This window comes from Manis javanica, chromosome 7 (genome assembly GCF_040802235.1).
Source record: "Manis javanica isolate MJ-LG chromosome 7, MJ_LKY, whole genome shotgun sequence".
Lineage (NCBI taxonomy): Eukaryota > Metazoa > Chordata > Mammalia > Pholidota > Manidae > Manis > Manis javanica.
This window is the reverse complement of record NC_133162.1, coordinates 20,399,526-20,418,886: the sequence shown is the minus strand read 5'-3', so window position 1 is coordinate 20,418,886 and position 19,361 is coordinate 20,399,526. Positions and strand designations below refer to the sequence as shown.

The 19,361-nt window shown below is 35.8% G+C and overlaps 1 pseudogene; it reads left to right on the top strand.

The window, feature by feature from the left end:
• LOC108393517 (vitamin D 25-hydroxylase-like) overlaps positions 1-17,738 on the top strand; it is a 66,759-nt pseudogene extending 49,021 nt beyond the window's left edge.
• Positions 17,739-19,361: the final 1,623 nt, after the last annotated feature.

Genomic DNA, 19,361 nt, shown 5'->3' with positions numbered 1-19,361 from the left:
TTGTAACAAGGAAGACTTTCTAACATTTAGTCCCTTATATATGAGCATGTTCCCAGAGGAAAGGTAGCGGTCAATCACCCGAAATGCTAAAACTCAACTGGACATAATCCTCGCCAATGGGCTGCTGAGAAATCCCCAGCTTTTGCTAAACAAGAATAAGAAAAATGATCATTTAAAAAACAAAACAAGACAAAACTTTTATTCCTTCCTTATCTCCAATTATCCTCTATGCTGAATTTTTTAAACTCCTGCTGAAATCAGCTGTATCTACAGTCGGCAAGATTCCCTGTTCTTTCTTGGGCAAAATTCATTAGTAACCAGAAAAAGAGGAGGAAGGGATACTAGGGAAGTCAGTAAAAAAGAAAAACAAAAACAGCTTGGTCCCACAGGTGAAAGTAATTCAGTGTTGGAAAATATGTGGTCTTACTTCTTGGTCTGCCCCTTATTCTGTGAAAAAAATTGTCTGGAAAAAAAAAACTGTAGGCCTTGCTAGCATTTCATAATGAAATTATGTTTATCCATCATATCCTAAAGCATCTGAATATCATTTCTGTTGGTCAAAATACAAAGCTTCCATCTCAATAATTTTTTTCCCTATTAAAAGTTCAAGACAATTTTTCTAAGGTTTCTTTGTTTGCTTGTGTGTTTATATGACGGTTTTGTAGAGTTGTTATGAAACAGTTGCTTGACCTAACAAAATGTGAAATACAAGTGTTACTACATTGGGGTCAGACTGTAAGACCCAGTGAAGGGTTTAAGGCCTGCTTGCTGACATCAGCATCAGGAAGACAGTCATCTCTAAAATTTCAATATTTGTTCTTTTATATACCAAAGAGTCTATGTATCTAATGCTGGTAGTTTGTGAAGTACTTTCACAAATACCTCCTTCAACATCTTTCAATTTGAGTTTTAATATTAGCTGCATTTTATGATGAAGAAATTGTAGCTCAGAAAGGAGATATAGAGTGGATCCTTTTCATAAAGTTGGTAAGTGGCAGACTATAATTCAAAGCTATTTGCTGATTCCAGATACTGTTCATTCAGCTACCCTGCTCTTCTCAAGCTTTTTATAAGGCCTCAGCCTCTAGTAAAATCTGGATGAAGAATTTTATATGGTAAATACACATTTCCTGAGTACCTACACCCTGTCTGCCTTTATATATGCCAGATCAATTGACCCCACACAGATAACACAATGCTGCTGTCTTCTTTTAAGCAATTTTTCCAGGGAAATCCTCATGCAAATTCTGCTGGATTGTATGCCTCTGGATGGAAGGAATTTAACTCTTCATTTGACCAATCCAGGACCATAGCCATTCTGCTTACTCATTTTGTAGGGCCCTTTGACTCCAGCTCTTACCAGTTTTATCTACCTCTCCTTTCCCAGACCAGGGCACCCAAGAATGTGCATGTGCTTTGACAAAGCAAAATGTGGGAATAGAGTCAACTCATTACTTACTCTGTGTATAAGGAAGGGCAAATAAGTTGACATCAATAACAGAGAACCATCAAAGACCTCAAAACATCAAGGTCAATAAAGAATAATAAATAGTAACAGATACAGACTAGTGAACAAGGAATTAATGTATCAGTTAAGTAACTAACAGCACAGGAGAAAACAGGTGGTTCCAAAAAAAATCTTAAGTCCTTCTTTCAGTGGCCTTCAAGGCTGACATTCTCTGTGTTCACTGACCTGCTACTCTGCCAGACCAAATACTCTGTCATTTCTAAAGTCTTCATCTGTCAGTAGGATCTCTGTCTCTATTTTACATTGTGATGTCTTTTCAGCTACATACAGCTGACTGACTTATGAGGCTCAGTTCCTGAGTCTCTGTTAGCAAAGCTCAGCGTAGGTGAAAAAATTCCAAAAAACTGTCTTATTTTTTCATTGCTTTTAAGATGTTCATTCAGATCTCATGACCTTACTTTTCTATTAAAATAAAAGTAGAAATACCTACCTGTCTCCATCCACAAGCAACAGACATAGATACCTGATCAGATCACAGGGCAGGACAGAGCAAGCCAGCAGGAACACCTTTATAAATATTCCAGAATAAGCTAAGATAAAGAGGGTTTGGGACTGGCTGAATCACTCTGTTCTGGTAATAAGAGTAATAATAAAGTAATACATTTTAATAACCACATGTAATTTTATTATTTATTATGACTAGTACTATATTATTCATAGTACAACATAAGATTTCCCGAATTATTTCTCATATCAATGCCACCAAGTATGTCCTGATATCTTTATCTTTTCACATGATAAATTTGATCCTTAGATGACTTAAGTATCTTTCCAGAAATGACTTTGACACACCAAGTCTGATTCCTAAACACTATCTGGGGCTGTCAGCCAGGTGTGAGCGCCTCACTGGCTTTCATAGTTGGTGGTGTTCTTTGAGTTATTTGTGTCTGATTCCCTCTTATTTTCAACACCAGGATAAGCAAGGTCTAGGAATAAAATGAGGTGGCTAGAGCTCAGAGTCAAGGTACAGAGTAGAAACTATAAAATCAGGCAAACTGCTTAACAGAGTCATTAGCCCGTACAGGTGAGGCAGAGAGAAAAAGTCTGAATATAAAGTCATTGGATGGAAATTGGCCTGACTGGAAAGAATCAAGGTATAAGCAAGGGTGAGTGGCAGAACTTGCATTGACCCACAAGGTTGATCAACTCATCTTATAATATCCATGTATTGGGAGCATGATGCTAGACCTTAAGGATATGATATAAAATGGGGACAAGACTGATGTTTTCCCAGTGTGGTGATAGTTCACTGGTACATTGATTGATGCAGATATATTTTCATATAAATACATGAATCTAGAATAAGAAAAAAATAAAGCATAAATAGAACATTAAACTCATGATTTCATATATAAAACATCACTAAACTATAAAATGGAGATATTTTAAGCCTTTGGAGGTGGTAAATGGATGTGCTAATAGTTATGAAATCAGTCCTATAATACTGCCTAAAATTTGGAAAATACATGATTATACAGTGTGATTGAAGAATTCCTCTTCATGATATACGCATTAGGGTACTGCAAAAAGAAGGGGGGCAGGCAAATTTCCTACTCCTTTTAATCAAAGTTCAACTGCCTTGTTGCGGTGTGTCACTAACTGACTTGAGTGGGTAAGTCAGTAAATCTTAGGTCCCACACTGTACGGGGAGAGCACAGGCTTGAAGTCAGGAAGACTGACATCTAGGCTCACATCTAGCTGAGAAAACTTGGTCAAGTGATTTCACCATTGTAAACTTCAGTTCCAGTGTCAAAGGGAGATAATAATTCCCTCCCCTAGATTTTCATGAGAAGAATGTCAAATGTCATGCATATAAATCACTACTAAGCTAGGCACTCACCATAACCAAACTTCCTATTACTATTAGTTTGAAGTCAGCCCTTCCTGCCACTTCAGTATTTGCTTCTTTACCAAGTAAAATTCGTGTTGACTGAAACTAGGTTGAATAAGCCTTCCCTCCATTTAATTAATCTGTCTCAAAGATCGCAGACATGAAAAGATGCAGTGATATGTCCTACTATCCAGCCTAATATTTTTAGACCCACAAGTACCACACAAGAAGGTGATTGGATTGGGGAGGAAGAAAGCAGAGGGATGGTCCAAACTCTGACACATGTTGATAAGTGTTCTTATTTGAGAGTATTTTACTATTTTCTTGATTTATATCAAAAAAAGAATGTATTTCCTATATATATGGCAGGATATTCTGTGTTAGATCAACATCCTCGTATTTCATTTGAGCACATGCTAATTTCACATCTTTATCTAATACACAAACAACTTGTATAACCTGAACTGTATGCATCTTCTAGCTCCCTGGCTGCTAATTCTTGTAAGAATGTATTTATTGCTTCCTTTTTTAAGTGGCAAGTCTCTGTATCTGTGACTAACATGACTGAGATAAGTTCCTTGAACCTCCTTCCTCAAACATATTAATGTTGGGTGTTGAGGATTTTTCGTCCCCCATAATCCTCTCTGCTAGCGCATCTTTCTTCTCTAGTCCTAAACAAAGAACAGTGAATGGGCACTACTGAAGTCAGACTGTGGGGGCTGACAAAAGTCTAATATATGAGTTCATTTTTATGTTTCAATTTTAATTGGAGAGTTTGGTTGGTTGGTTTGGTTGTTTTCTTTCTTTTTTTTTTTTTTGCCAAAAAGTTAAGTGTAGGATGTTCCTCAGGGTCAGAATCCTCAATATGTACTAAAAAAGTAGGGAAGAGCCTGTCCTCTTCCATAAACTAAGTTAAATGAACAATAGTTGGAGTTTTTGAGTTACTTCCTTCATCTGTTGCTTTACAATTTCTTTATCAGCAAAACCAGTTGACATATCATTTGTGCCATAACTTCACCCTCAAATATTCTATAATTTTAATATCCTAAGTGTTTTAAGTATCTACCATGTGCTTGGTTCCACTCGTTTTAATAGGTGTGAATGCCTCCCACTGGAGATCCCTCTAGAAACATTTTCTCTCTCTCTAGACATCCATTGGTAAAGAGGTCAAAGCATATTCAGGGGAAAGAAGAAAGAGACAAGCAAATGGCTGTATAGATCTGGAAAGTTCCTTATTATCCTCTTACCTAAGAGCAAGTGCAGAGGAGTTCTTCAATTCTGTTAAGCTACCTGTCAGAGCTGCTTAAGTTGCTGGTTAAGTATGAGTTGAAGCTGAAACTGCATTCCAAAGTAAAAAAATATCTTTATTACCTATGATATGAGGCTCTGCAATAGTCCCCATTCCTGAAAGATGTAGACATGTGTCTGGGTGCTATAAAAAAATTTTTTTTCTTGGTCCTTTATTTTGCTCTGATGTTCTCTTCTGCTTTTGCAGATGAGACCAGCCAATAGACCCAAGATTAATGTCCCAGTGTACGTAGTCATGAAGCTGGGAATGTGTTTTCCTTCAGAAAAAAATGGACTAGTTGATATTAAAAATATATTATTGCTCATAAGAACATGAAAAAGAATCCACCCCAAAACTACTAGAACTAATAACTGAATTCAGCAAAGTGGCAGGATACAAAATTAATACACAAATATCTGTTGCATTCCTGTATAGTAATGATAAACTAGCAGAAAGGAAAATCAGAAAATGAATTTCATTTACAATTGCATCTAAAAGAATAAAATGCCTAGGAATAAACCTAAGCAAGGAGGCGAAAGACCTATACCCTGAACACTACATGACACTCATGAGAGAAATTAAAGAAGACAGAAATAAATGGAAATAGATCCTGTGCTCATGGATAGAAAGAATTAACATTGTCAAAATGGCCATCCTACCTAAAGCAATCTATAGATTCAATACAATCCCTATGAAAGTACCAAAATTTTTCAGCAAACTAGAATAAATGGTTATAAACTTCATATGGAACCACAAAAGACCCCAAATAGCCCAAGCAATTCTGAGACAGAAGAATAAAGCTGGGGGGATTATGTTCCCTGACTTCAAGCTCTACTATAAAGTCACAGTAATCAAAACAATTTGGTACTGGCACAAGAACAGACCCATAGATCAATGGAACAGAATAGAAAACCCAGATATAAACCCAAACACACATGGTCAATTAATATATGATAAAGAAGCCATGGATATGCAATGGGGAAATGACAGCCTTTTCAACAACTGGTGTTGACAAAACTGGACAGCTATGTGTAAGAGAATGAAACTGGATTATTGCCTAACTCCATACACAGAAGTAAACTCAACATGGATCAAAGGCCTGAATGTAAGTCATGAAACCATAAAACTCTTAGAAGAAAACATAGGCAAAAATCTCTTGAATGTAAACATGAGCAATTTTTTCTTGAACCCATCTCCTCAGGCAAGGAAACAAAAGCAAAAATGAACAAATGGAATACATCAAACTAAAAAGCTTCTGTACAGCAAAGGATACCATCAGTAGAACAAAAAGGCATCCTACAGTATGGGAGAATAAATTCATAAACAACTTATCCTATAAGGGGTTAACATCCAATATATATAAAGAGCTCACAAACCTCAACACCCAAAAAGCAAATAACCCAATTAAAAAGTGGGCAGAGGATCTGATCAGACCCTTCTCCAAAGAAGAAATTCAGATGGCCAACAGGCACATGAAAAGTTGCTCCATTTCAGGGAAATGAAAATTAAAACCACAATGAGATAATCACCTCACAACAGTTAGGATGGCCAACATCAAAAAGATAAGAAACAACAAATGCTGGTGAGGATGCAGAGAAAGGGGAAGCCTCCTGCACTGTTGGTGGGAATGTAAATTAGCTCAACCATTGTGGAAAGCAATATGGAGGGTTCTCAAAAATATAAAAACAGAACTACCTTTTTTTAAAATTTATTTTTATTTTTTTGAAGAACATTGTGTTTACTAGGCTCTCCCCTACCCCAAGTCCCACAACAAACCCCATTACAGTCACTGTCCATCAGCATAGTGAGATGTTGTAGAATCACTACTTGTCTTCTCTGTGTTGCAAAGCCCTCCCCTTTCTCCCACACCCCACATTATACATGCTAATCATAATACACCCTTTCTTCTTCCCTGCCCTTATCCCTACCTACCCTCCCATTCTCCCCAGTCTCTTTCACTTTGGTAACTGTTAGTCCATTCTTGGGTTCTATGATTCTGCTGCTGTTTTGTTCCTTCAGTTTTTCTTTTGTTCTTATACTCCACAGATGAGTGAAATCATTTGGTATTTCTCTTTTTCCACTTGGCTTATTTCACTGAGCATAATACACTCTAGCTCCATCCATGTTGTTGCAAATGGTAGGATTTGTTTTCTTCTTGTGGCTGAATAATATTACATTGTGTATATGTACCACATCTTCTATATTCATTCATCTACTGATGGACACTTAGGTTGCTTCCATTTCTTGGCTATTGTAGATAGTGCTGCGATAAACATAGGGGTGCATCTGTCTTTTTCAAACTGGAGTGCTGCATCCTTAGGGTAAATTCCTAGAAGTGAAATTCCTGGGTCAAATGGTAAGTCTATTTTGAGCATTTTGAGAAACCTTCATATTGCTTTCCAAAATGGTTGAACTAATTTACATTCCCACCAGCAGTGTAGGAGGGTTCCCCTTTCTCCACAACCTCACCAATATTTGTTGTTGTTTGTCTTTTGGATGGTAGCCATCCTTACTGGTTTGAGGTGATATCTCATTGTGGTTTTAATTTGCATTTCTCTGATAACTAGCGATGTGGAGCACCTTTTCATGTGTCTGTTGGCCATCTGAATTTCTTCTTTGGAGAACTGTCTGTTCAGCTCCTCTGCCCATTTTTTAATTGGATTATTTGCTTTTTGTTTGTTGAGGAGCATGAGCTCTTTATATATTTTGGATGTCAAGCCTTTATGGGATCTGTCATTTATGAATATATTCTCCCAAACTGTAGGGTACCTTTTTGTTCTATTGATGGTGTCCTTTGCTGTACAGAAACTTTTCAGCTTGATATAGTCCCACTTGTTCATTTTTGCTTTTGTTTTTCTTGCCCAGGGAGATATATTCATGAAGAAGTTGCTAATGTTCACATCAAAGAGATTTTTGCCTATGTGTTTTTCTAAGAGTTTTATGGATTCATGACTTAAATTCAGGTCTTTGATCCATTCTGAATTTACTTTTGTGTATGGGGTTAGACAGTGATCCAGTTTCATTCTCTTACATGTAGCTGTCCAGTTCTGCCAGCACCATCTGTTGAAGAGACTGTCATTTCCCCATTGTATGTCCATGGCTCCTTTATCAAATATTAATTGACCATATATGTTTGGGTTAATGTCTGGAGTCTCTAATCTGTTCCACTGGTCTGTGGGTCTGTTCTTGTGCCAGTACCAAATTGTCTTGATTACTATGGCTTTGTAGTAGAGCTTGAAGTTGAGGAGTGAGATCCCCATCACTTTATTCTTCTTACTCAGGATTGCTTTGGCTATTCGGGGTCTTTGGTGTTTCCATAAGAATTTTTGAACTATTTGTTCCAGTTCATTGAAGAAAGTTGTTGATAATTTGATAGGGATTGCATCAAATCTGTATATTGCTTTGGGCAGGATGGCCATTTTAATGATATTAATTCTTCCTAGCCAAGAGCATGGGATGAGTTTCCATTTGTTAGTGTCCTCTTTAACTTCTCTTAAGAGTGTCTTATAATTTTCAGGGTATAGGTCTTTCACTTCTTTGGTTAGGTTTATTCCTAGGTATTTTATTCTTTTTGATGCAATGGTGAATGGAATTGTTTTCCTGATTTCTCTTTCTATTGGCTCATTGTTAGGATTTTAATTGGAAAAGCCACAGATTTCTGTGTGTTAATTTTGTATCCTGCAACTTTGCTGTATTCTGATATCAGTTCTAGTAGTTTTGGAGTGGAGTCTTTAGGGTTTTTTATGTACAATATCATGTCATCTGCAAATAGTGACAGTTTAACTTCTTCTTTACCAATCTGGATTCCTTGTATTTCTTTGTTTTGTCTGATTGTCATGGCTGGGGCCTCCAGTGCTATGTTAAATAACAGTGGGGAGAGTGGGCATCCCTGTCTTGTTCCCGATCTCAGATGAAAAGCTTTCAGCTTCTCTCTGTTAAGTATGATGTTGGCTGTGGGTTTATCGTATATGGCCTTTATTATGTTGAGGTACTTGCCCTCTATTCACATTTTGCTGAGCGTTTTTATCATGAATGGATGTTGAATTTTGTCAAATGCTTTTTCAGCATCTATGGAGATGATCATGTGGTTTTTGTCCTTCTTTTTGTTGATGTGGTGGATGATGTTGATGGATTTTCGAATGTTGTACCATCCTTGCATCACTGGGATGAATCCCACTTGGTCATGGTGTATGATCCTCTTGATGTATTTTTGAATTAGGTTTGCTAATATTTTGTTGAGTATTTTTGCATCTACATTCATCGGGGATATTGGTCTGTAATTTTTTTTTTTGGTGGGGTCTTTGCCTGGTTTTGGTATTAGGGTGATGTTGGCTTCATAGAATGAGTTTGGGAGTATTCCCTCCTCTTCTATTTTTTGGAAAACTTTAAGGAGAATGGGTATTATATCTTCTCTGTATGTCTGATAAAATTCCGAGGTAAATCCATCTGGCCCAGGGGTTTTTTTCTTGGGTAGTTTTAGATTACCACTTCAGTTTCTTTGCTGGTAATTCATTTGTTTAGATTTTGTGTTTCTTCCTTGGTCAGTCTTGAAAGGTTGTATTTTTCTAGGAAGTTGTCCATTTCTTCTAGGTTTCCCAGCTTGTTAACATATAGGTTTTCATAGTACTCTCTTCTAATTCTTTGTATTTCTGTGTGGTCTGTCATTATGTTTCCTTTCTCATTTCTGATTCTGTTGATGTGTGTTGATTCTCTTTTTCTCTTAATAAGTCTGGCTAGAGGCTTATCTATTTTGTTCATTTTCTCAAAGAACCAGTTCTTGGTTTCATTGATTTTTTCTATTGTTTTATTCTTCTCAATTTTGTTTATTTCTTCTCTGATCTTTATTATGTCCCTCCATCTGCTGACATTAGGCCTCATTTGTTCTTCTTTTTCCAATTTTGATAACTGTGATGTTAGACTATTCATTTGGGTTTGTTCTTCCTTCTTTAAATATGCCTGGATTGCTATCTACTTTCCTCTTAAGACTGCTTTTGCTGCATCCCACAGAAGTTGGGGCTCTGTGTTGTTGTTGTCATTTATTTCCACATATTGCTGGATGTCCATTTTAATTTGGTCATTGATTCATTGACTATTTAGAAGCATTTTGTTAAACCTCCATGTGTTTGTGAGCCTTTTTGCTTTCTTGGTGCAATTTGTTTCTAGTTTTATAACTTTGTGGTCTGAAAAGTTGGTTGGTAGGATTTCAATCTTTTGGAATTTACTGAGGCTCTTTTTGCGGCCTAGTATGTGGTCTATTCTGGAGAATGTTCCATGTGCACTTGAGAAGAATGTATATCCTGTTGCTCTAAGGTGTAGAGTTCTATAGATGTCTATTAGGTCCATCTGTTCTAGTGTGTTGTTCAGTGCCTCTGTGTCCTTACTTATTTTCTGTCTGGTGGATCTGTCCTTTGGAGTGAATGGTGTGTTGAAGTCTCCTAAAATGAATGCTTTGCCGTGTATTTCCTCCTTTAGTTCTGTTAGTATTTGTTTCACATATGCTGGTGCTCGTATGTTGGGTGCATATATATTTAGAATGGTTATATCCTCTTATTGGACTGAGCCCTTTATCATTATGTAATGTCCTTCTTTATCTCTTGTTATTTTCTTTGTTTTGAAGTCTATTTTGTCTGATACTAGTATTACAACACCTGCTTTTTTCTCCCGATTGTTTGCATGAAATATCTTTTTCCATCCCTTGACTAGCCTAACTTTTCTTTGGGTTTTTTTTTTCTTTTTCTCAGCCTTTGAATGGATAGTGTTGGCCTTATTCACAAGGCACTTGTGTAGCTAATTGTTTTTTTATGCTAGATACACACTAGAATCACTTGGAAGGCTTCAGACACTGAAAAGGGAGAGGAAGTTGGTATTTCATTTTTTGTTCAAGTCATAATTATATCCTTCCTTCTACTTTCTGTGAGTTTGATTTCCTCTTCCAAATTTTTTAAGGTGGAAGGTTAAGTTGTCTCTAAAACTGTATTTTTTTTTTTTAAATACAGGCAATTATAGTGATCAGCTTCCCCCTAAGCACTGATGTCACAGCATTTCAAAAGTTTTGGTATGTTGTGTCTTCATTTTGACTCATATTGAAGTATGTTTGTAATTTTCCTTTGATTTCTTCTTTGACCCATCAGGTACATAGGAGTATGTTGTTTAAATATCATATATTTGTGGATGTTCCAAACTTTGTTATTTATTTCTAACTTAATTCCATCGTGGTAAGAAAATATATATTTTATGAATTCAACATTTTTACCTTTATCAAGTTTTGTTTTATGGCCAGCTATTGTCTATTCTAGATAATGTTTTATGCCATTGAGAAGAATAGTTATTCTTGTTGCAATTGGGTGAATTTTTCTATTGATATCTGTTAGGTCTTACTGGTTTATAGTGTTAAGTCCTCTATTTGTTGATCTTCTAACTAGATATTTTGTGAATTATGGAAGGTAGGTATTATCTCAAACTCTTGCTAAATTTTTATTTCTCACTTAAAGTCAGTAAGTTTTAGGTATATATCTGTTAGGCATATGTCTATAATTACTGCCTTTCTTATTGACTCCTTTTATCATTATAAAATGTATTTCTTGTCTCTAGACATATTTTTTCATAAAGTGTACTTTGTCTGACATTAATATAATTGTTCCAGTCCCTTAAAGTTGCTATTACATTTTTTATCTTATTTTCCATCCTTCAATGTTCAAACATTTTTGTCTTTGAATCTAAAGTGTGTCCCTTTTACACAGCATATTTTTGGAATTAGAAAAAAATCACATCTGACAATCTCTGCCTTTTGATTGGATTGTTTATTCCATTCATATTTAATGTTATTGATATGAATGGAGTTTTCTGCTATTTTGCTTTTTGTTCTCTATCCATTTCATATCTTTTTGGTCCTCACTCCTTTTTATTGCCTTGTTTATGTTAAGCACATATTTCTTGTGTGCCATTTCAAGTCATTTGATATTTTTCCTTACTATGTTTATTCATTTTTTAAATTAATGTTTGTTCCAGAAATTGAAGTTCTTAAAACAATCTAGTCTGGAATACTAGGTCATCATTTTCTTATAACCCTTTGAATATTTCATCACACTGCCTTTTCACCTTCATCATTTTTAATAAGGTTCTCATTGGGAATCCCTAGTACATAATGAATTGTATTTTTTGTTGCTGTTGAGATTCTTGGTGTTTTCCTTTTTTCTTTCAACAGTTTGATTATGATATCTCTGTTGATACATTGTGTTTATCTTACTGAAGTTTGTTGAGCTTCTTGGTCTTGGAGATTGTTTTTCCTCAAATTTGGAAAGTTTTCAACAATTATTTCTTCAAATACTCTTTGTTTCCTTTCTCTCTTTTCTCCTAATGCTCTCATTATGAAAGTTGGGATGTTTGGTGTCATACAGGTTTCTAAGTCTGTTCATTTTTCTTCATTATTTTTTTAATATTTCTCAAATTGGATAATCTCAATTTATCTTCAACTTAGCTATTTTTTTAATCTACCATCTCAAATTTGATGTACTATTTACTTAAATATTATTTATTGGCTTTTAAATTCCATGATCTAGTTGATTTTTTTTATCATATTCATCTCTTTATTTGGTATTCTCTATGTGGTGAGTCAGCATTTTCATCATTCCTTTAGTTCTTTAAACATGTCTTCATTCAATTCTTTGGATAGTTGGTTTAGTTTTCGTTAGTAACTCCAAAACATGAGCATTCTCAGGGATGGTTTTTATTGACATTTTATCCCTATGAAAACTAAGGAATGTTATTTTACATGTTTCCTATTACTTCATATGTATCACATTTTTTTTGGTTGAAAATGCAACTCAGTCATTTTTTTCTTAATAAATGTTTCTTTCCTTGCTGAAAGCTTTTAATTCATTTTCAGAGTTCCAGAAAAGTTTATTTTTATAATCCAGTGTTCTTATTGCTTTTATGAGGGAGAAAATTTTCCATGTTCTTACTACCCCATTCTGGAAGTACTTTTCCACCTGCTCTTAATTATTTTTAAGCACAATGTTTTAGTGGTTTGAGAAACAGAGATATGTGAAGTTCTCTTTCTTCATTATTTTTGTTATAGCCAAAAATAAAGATATATTCATCAATCATTTCTTGTGATCAAGGATGATTTTATTCATGTAATTAGAAGCCCTGGATAACCACTGATCTGTTGATCAATAATGTTACATCTAATAAAAGTTTTTTGGGGTCTTGTTTAAACATCTTTTAATATAACATGCAGTGCTAGAAAATATATGAATAGCCAGTTTTAAGGAAAAAGATCTATGTTCCCCTTCAGATTAATTCCCAGTTCTGCTGTGGAATTATTCCTCAGACAGGCAGTGTTGATGAGATAATGTTTTGTTATTAGCACTTTCTTACCTATAAAACTGAGTTTATCACATGTACTGCCCAAGTTTCTAACATTCTAAAACCACTACATCTTATTCCTCCCCATGGTGTTTTATTTTTGACATCTTATTTATTTTGGTATACCTGAATTACTTATTGTACTGATAATTGATTTTAATGCTTCTGTCTTTTAACCTTCTTACTAAATGTTTAAGTGGTTGATTTACTGACTTTAATATATATTTGCCTTTATCAGGGAGATTTTCCTTTCATATATATATAATTTTTATTTGTAGTTATGGCCCTTTTTCACTTAAAGAAAGCCCTTTAACATTTCTTGTAAGGTTGTTTGGTGGTAATGAACTCCTTTAACATTCGATTTTCTGTAAAACTATTTCTCTCTCATTCAATTCTAAATTATAACTTTGCCAGTAGAATAGTCTTGGTTGTAAAATTTTCCCTTTCAGAACTTTAAATATATCCTTCCATTCCTTTCTGGCCTGCATAGTTTTTGCTGAAAAATTAGCTGAAGGTCTTATGGGGTTTCCTTTGTATGTGACTGTTTTTCTCTTGCTGCCTTTAAGATTTTCTCTTATTTTAATTTTTGCCATTTTATAACATGTCTTGATGTTGATCTTTTTGGGTTCATCTTGGGAGTTTTCTGTGCTTTCTGGACCTGGATGTCTTTTTCCTTCCCTAGGTTAGGGAAGTTTTCAGTCACTGTTTCTTCAAATATGTTTTCTGCCCCATTCCTTCTCTCCTCTTTCTGGGACTGCTACAATGCAAATGTTAGTATGCTTGATATTGTCCTACAGGTTCCTTAAACTATTCTCCTTTTTACTTTTTTTCTTTGTGATGTTCTGATTGGGAGATTTCCACTGTTCTGTCTTCCAGACCACTGATCATTCTTCCGTATCATCTAATTTGTTGATCCTTTCTAGTGTACTTTTCTGTTCATTTATTCTATTCTTAAGGTCTGTGACTTCTGTTTGGACTGCCTTATGTTTTCTAACTCTGATGAAGTTTTCACTGTGTTCTTCCATTCTCCTGAGTTCAGTGTGTATCTTTATGACCATTACTTTGAACTCTTTATAAGTAAATTACTTATAAATTGTTTTTTTCTGGGTTTTGTCTTGTTCTTTTGTTTGGAGCATTTTCCTCTGTCTCATTTCATTTGATATTCATGAATTAGGCAGAAGAGCTACCTCTCCCATTCCTGAACAGGAGTGGTTTTATTGTAGGAACATCACCTGTATTAACATCATGTACCTGGCAGCTTTGGCTGGCTGGGTGGTGCTTGAGCAGGTAGAGTCTCCCAGGGTGCACCATGCCAATGCCACCCTAGGGGGAACACTGGAGTTAGAACAGGTATGGGCCTAGGTGCTCCCCTCAGGGGCTGCCCCAAAGGGACAGCTGGAGCCCGAGCCAACGTGGGCCTCTAGTTTTTCAAAAATGTTGGGCTGACATCTATTGATTTATTTACTACTACTGAAAATAAAATCCAAAGTGATTCTTCTTGTTCCTCTAAGGGCCTCACACTCAGCCCCTGCATTCTCTAACTGGTGTGTGCGTATGCCGTTCTTAACAATGATGTCTCAGCCATAGCAGACACATTTAAAGTGCTTGTATTTTCTTAATACAGATGTTTCTCAATTTAGAATGTGTTAAACATTTTGTGCATGGGGTTTAGTAATATTGGATTAGACATGTGATAGATGCTAAATTCTTCTTAACTTTGGACTTAGTTGCAGAGAAATATTTTGTTCGACTCTGAAGATAGGGCCAGCCCTACAAGCAAAAAACTGGGAATTATATATTGAAAAGGAGATTTTTGATAAAGTTTGGAAAGCAGGAAAGCTGCATTCAAAGAAGTTAGAAGATGGTTGATAGGGATGGTCCTATGGTGAGGATGGAATAATTTAGAGACTGCTAGGCAACAGCATAAAGGAAAGCGACACAAATAAATATGCTTTGTTTTGTTAATGAAACTTAAAAACAATTAAACTGCCATTAGGCCCTAGGAATGGAGCATTCTATAAAAAGAGAATTTGCAAGTACATTTCACTAAGAGTCTGCTTTTTTTCTAATAGACTTAAATTCAAGGGCTTTACATAGTATGAGATCTCTATAGCAAGTATTAATTCCCATTTTACAGATGAAAATAAGTTATAAGTGCATAAATTCAGGCATATATGTTTAAAAACTCAATTTCATGTTGTAGTCACATTTGTGATTTGTGAATGCTTTAAGAAAATTGATGAAACATCATGCTTGCTTTTACAAATGAGCATATAATAAAACTTCAGGTAAGCATTTAGTAAAAATGGTTATTTGGTATGTGACAACTGAACAACTTATCACTTGGGGCTTTTACTAGACTTGCTATGAGGAAAACAAAAACCTATTTAGATTTCAACATAATCTTCAATTCTGTGTTCTTCCATGTCTGGTGTGAAATCTCTCTCCTTCCCTCAGGAGCAAGACTCTCTTTGTAGGGTTATTCAGACCCTCTTCCCTGCATCCAAGCATGTTTTGCAGCCTGCCGTGAATTAGGACTACCTAGGTTCTTGTATCTTTTATCCATTATATTGTGAGATCCTAGAGTGGGAGCTCTATGTCATTTATCTCTTTGTATCCCACAAACTGTTCTGCACAGTACTTCCCCACATATATTGGAAATTCAGTAAAAACTTGTGAAATGGAATGGGAATAAAACGTCCCATATTTAACTCCTCCCCCTTCCCTCTGTTCTCTTTCACTTTAGCAAAAGTCTCTTTCTGTATATAAAGAGACTTTTTTGGAAGCTACTTTGATTTTTCTAAAATATATTTTAAACAGCCAAAAAGGACATTGCTTTTAAGAATATTAACTTCAAATTGGATTTTAATACTTGAAATATTAACTTTACACTGGCAGTTTTGTCACACAGAATTGAATTGATATGAAACGATGAAAATGGACTGTGTATGTGCACATAGGTTAGTCTGGTGCTTGTAAGAGACGGTTACCTAGATGAATTTAAAAGATCTGGTTCAATTCTTCTTATGTAATGGTGAACTGTCACTCATCCCTGATAAGTTCAGTACAGCTGAAACCAGATCTCCCCAGACTGCTTCTGCAAAAATGAGCTTAAAGAAAGAAGGAGAGGAGAGACTCATCCATAGTTCCTGAACTCTTCCAGTCTTGGTCCGAGTCCCTCCTGAGGCCCAGCTCTGTGACTTGTCTTTGGGTTCCAGAAGTATCCTTTTGTTTCTTTCATTACAATGTCCTCACTTAAGATATTTTTGATATGCAACAAGCCAGGGTCTTGCAGGGACTGGGGATGAAGAGGCGAAGAAGGCAGACACAGCCTGATTATTAGAGAATTGCAGCCCAATGAGAGAGAAAACCTAACTATTGACTATAAATTGTGATTTGATGGCCCTGGGATCTGAAGTGAACCTGTTAATAATATTTGGGGACAACGAGAAACACAGGTATGGTGCCCCTCAAACCCTTTTAAATTCACTGTCTCTCACTGTTTCCAAGGGCTGTTAATATTTAGTTTCAATTTTGGAGGTATAACAACTGCGGTTTTAAATGGCTATGATGTAGTGAAGTGAAATTTTTTCAGACAGGTCATGCCTTCCTTTATCAATGAAGATGATAGGGAGGCCTATTCAATTCCAGATGTGGCTGGGATTGGATTGATCACAGAAGATTAGCTTTCACAGTGTGGGATACGGCCAAAAGTTTTTCAAATCCAAAATGTTAGAAGAAACCAAATTTTTCATTGATTCTCTTGAAACCTACAAAGGTAGACCTTTTGACTTTAAACTATTAATAACAAATGGTCTTTCAAACATTAGCAATCTGATCATTTTTGGAGAAGAATCCACTTATGAAGAAGACACTGATTTTCAGCTTGTGATTGAACATGTGGAACAAGCTGCCACTGCCTCAGCCCTGTACAATGCTTTTCATGTGCTGGCACCTTACCTTCTTAGAAAACATCAACAGCTGTTGACAAATACAGCTTTGGTCTATGCTTATCTCTCCAGGCTTATTGAAAAGGCTTCCATCCACAGAAAGCCTCAGTTACATCACCGTTTTGTTGATGCTTATTTAGATGAGATGGATCAAGTTAAAAATGACCCATCTATTTTTTCAAAAGAGAACCTGATTTTCTTCACTAGTGAACTCCTCATTGATGGAACTAAAACTACGATCAATGTACTACAGTGGGCAATTCTTTTCATGGCCCTTTATCATCACATTCAGGAAATCTAATTATGGGACCCAGTAGAAAGACTTCTTGGGATGACAAATGCAAAATGCTTTATACTGAGAGAGTTTTGCATGAAGTTTTAAGATTTCGTAATATAGTGTCACTAGGGATTGTCCAGGCAACCTCTAAAGGTGCAGTTGTACATGGGTATTCCAATCCTAAAAGTACAACAATAATTACAAATATTTATTCTGTACACTTTGATCAAAGTACTGAAAAGACCCAGAGATATTCTATCCTGAGTGATTTCTGGACAGCAGTGGGTATTTGCCAAGAAGCTTCAGTTCCTTCATCTCTAGGGAGAAGACTTGGTCACGAAGAAGAGTTGTCTCAGATGGGAATGTTCTTGTTTTTCACAGCATTGCTTCAGTGGTTTCACATGCATTTTCCACATGCCTGGTTCCAAATCTGAAGTTCCAGGTTAGGCATAACACTGCAACCCCAACCCTACCACACCTGTGCAGAAAGACATTGAATGAAAAGTACATGGATATTGTGTGGAACAATGCTGCTTGCCTCAACCCTGAACCTTGTTTAATTTTTATCAGTGTGTATGTTTGGACAAAAGTCACAGCATCAGAAGGCCAAGAACCTAGATGTGTCTTTCAAAACAATCCTAAAACCATAATAAGCATTAGCTATGATTTTCTTTCAAGCTTTTATGACTTCTAAGGTAGAATGCTCTGTTGAAGAAAACAGATATAAGTGGCAGGTCTTACTTAAGATACTAAAAAGGGCCATGGATGCCCTAAGTGGGTCCTGACTTTCCAGTTTCTTTTGAGCACCAGGTAGTCTTCCTCCCTTCTTGACTCCATCTGGCTCCTGTTCTGGGGCCTTTGCTTCCGAATGTCAGTATCAGCTCCCTTCTGATCAGGCATTGTCACTGTAGATTGTGTGGCATTAGTCCAGTTTAATAGAAGACAAAAGAAAAAATTAGAACACAAATAAATGACTTTGAAATACAGATATATTTTAGACACAGAAGATATCTATATATTTAATATGGAATCTGCTAATGCTTTCAAATCTTTCTCCCTACTATGTCTTCATTAAAATTGTATCATTCTTCCTACATACAAGGGTCCCTGTGATTTCTAAGTACTCATCCCCATAGCAGCATTTCAGTACAAAAGAAACTACAGAAATGGATTTAAAAGCGAAATGACATGTGACTATTAATTCTTTGTAGACACAGACATTTTTCTAGTACCACTTTTTTCCAAAACTAGCCATAGTGCTCAAACATTGATCCTTTTACCTTTTAGAGGTCTCTAGGTATTTCCTTGGATTACATTTATTTTTCTAAAGATAATACTCTTCAAATACAAACATGCCTTAGAATCAGAGTAACTGAATAAATTTGGATACTTGAGAGTAATGGACTTCTACTGATAATTATGCCAGGAAAACAAGTGTAAACCATAACTGTCCTAATCAAACTGGTATCTACAGTCACTTGTTGCTGTTCTTTTTACATTATTTCTTCTGAAGTTATACATTAAGGGTTTTTGTAACTGGCTATGAATGCAGCCTCAGAGTAAATTCTGATAATGACTTCTGTTAAGAATATCAGCTTAACTTTGCTTTGACCTCATCTGTTGGATATTTTCACGTTTCTGTGAGATAAATCAGGAGTCTGAATTTATGATATATTAAGACATTTCTAGTTGCAAGGGGGAAAACATCCTGTGAAAATTTACTTAGTAAAGGAGAAATTTAGAGGTAGTGTGGCAGTTTTAGGGTAGGAATGACCCAGATGCTCTAAAGATCCTGTTTCTTTGCAAATATATCTGTATTTTTTCATATATATATATAAATTACTTTTAACTGAAGAATATCTGATGAAAGACACATAAGTAAACTTCATGGCTGTGTGGTTCTGACTATGCTTATGGTTGAATTAAGAATTTAGAGAAAGAAAAATAAAGACTCTGAACCCATTTTAAGTGGCCCATGAGTTGGACTTTAAGTCTGAGGTACATTCACATAAGCAGAGGAGGAAAGAAGGCATTGCAGGTCATGAGAACAGCCTGAACAGACACAAAGAGACCATGAGGCCAATCTGGTTAACACAGAAGTTTACACTCTGAACTGAATG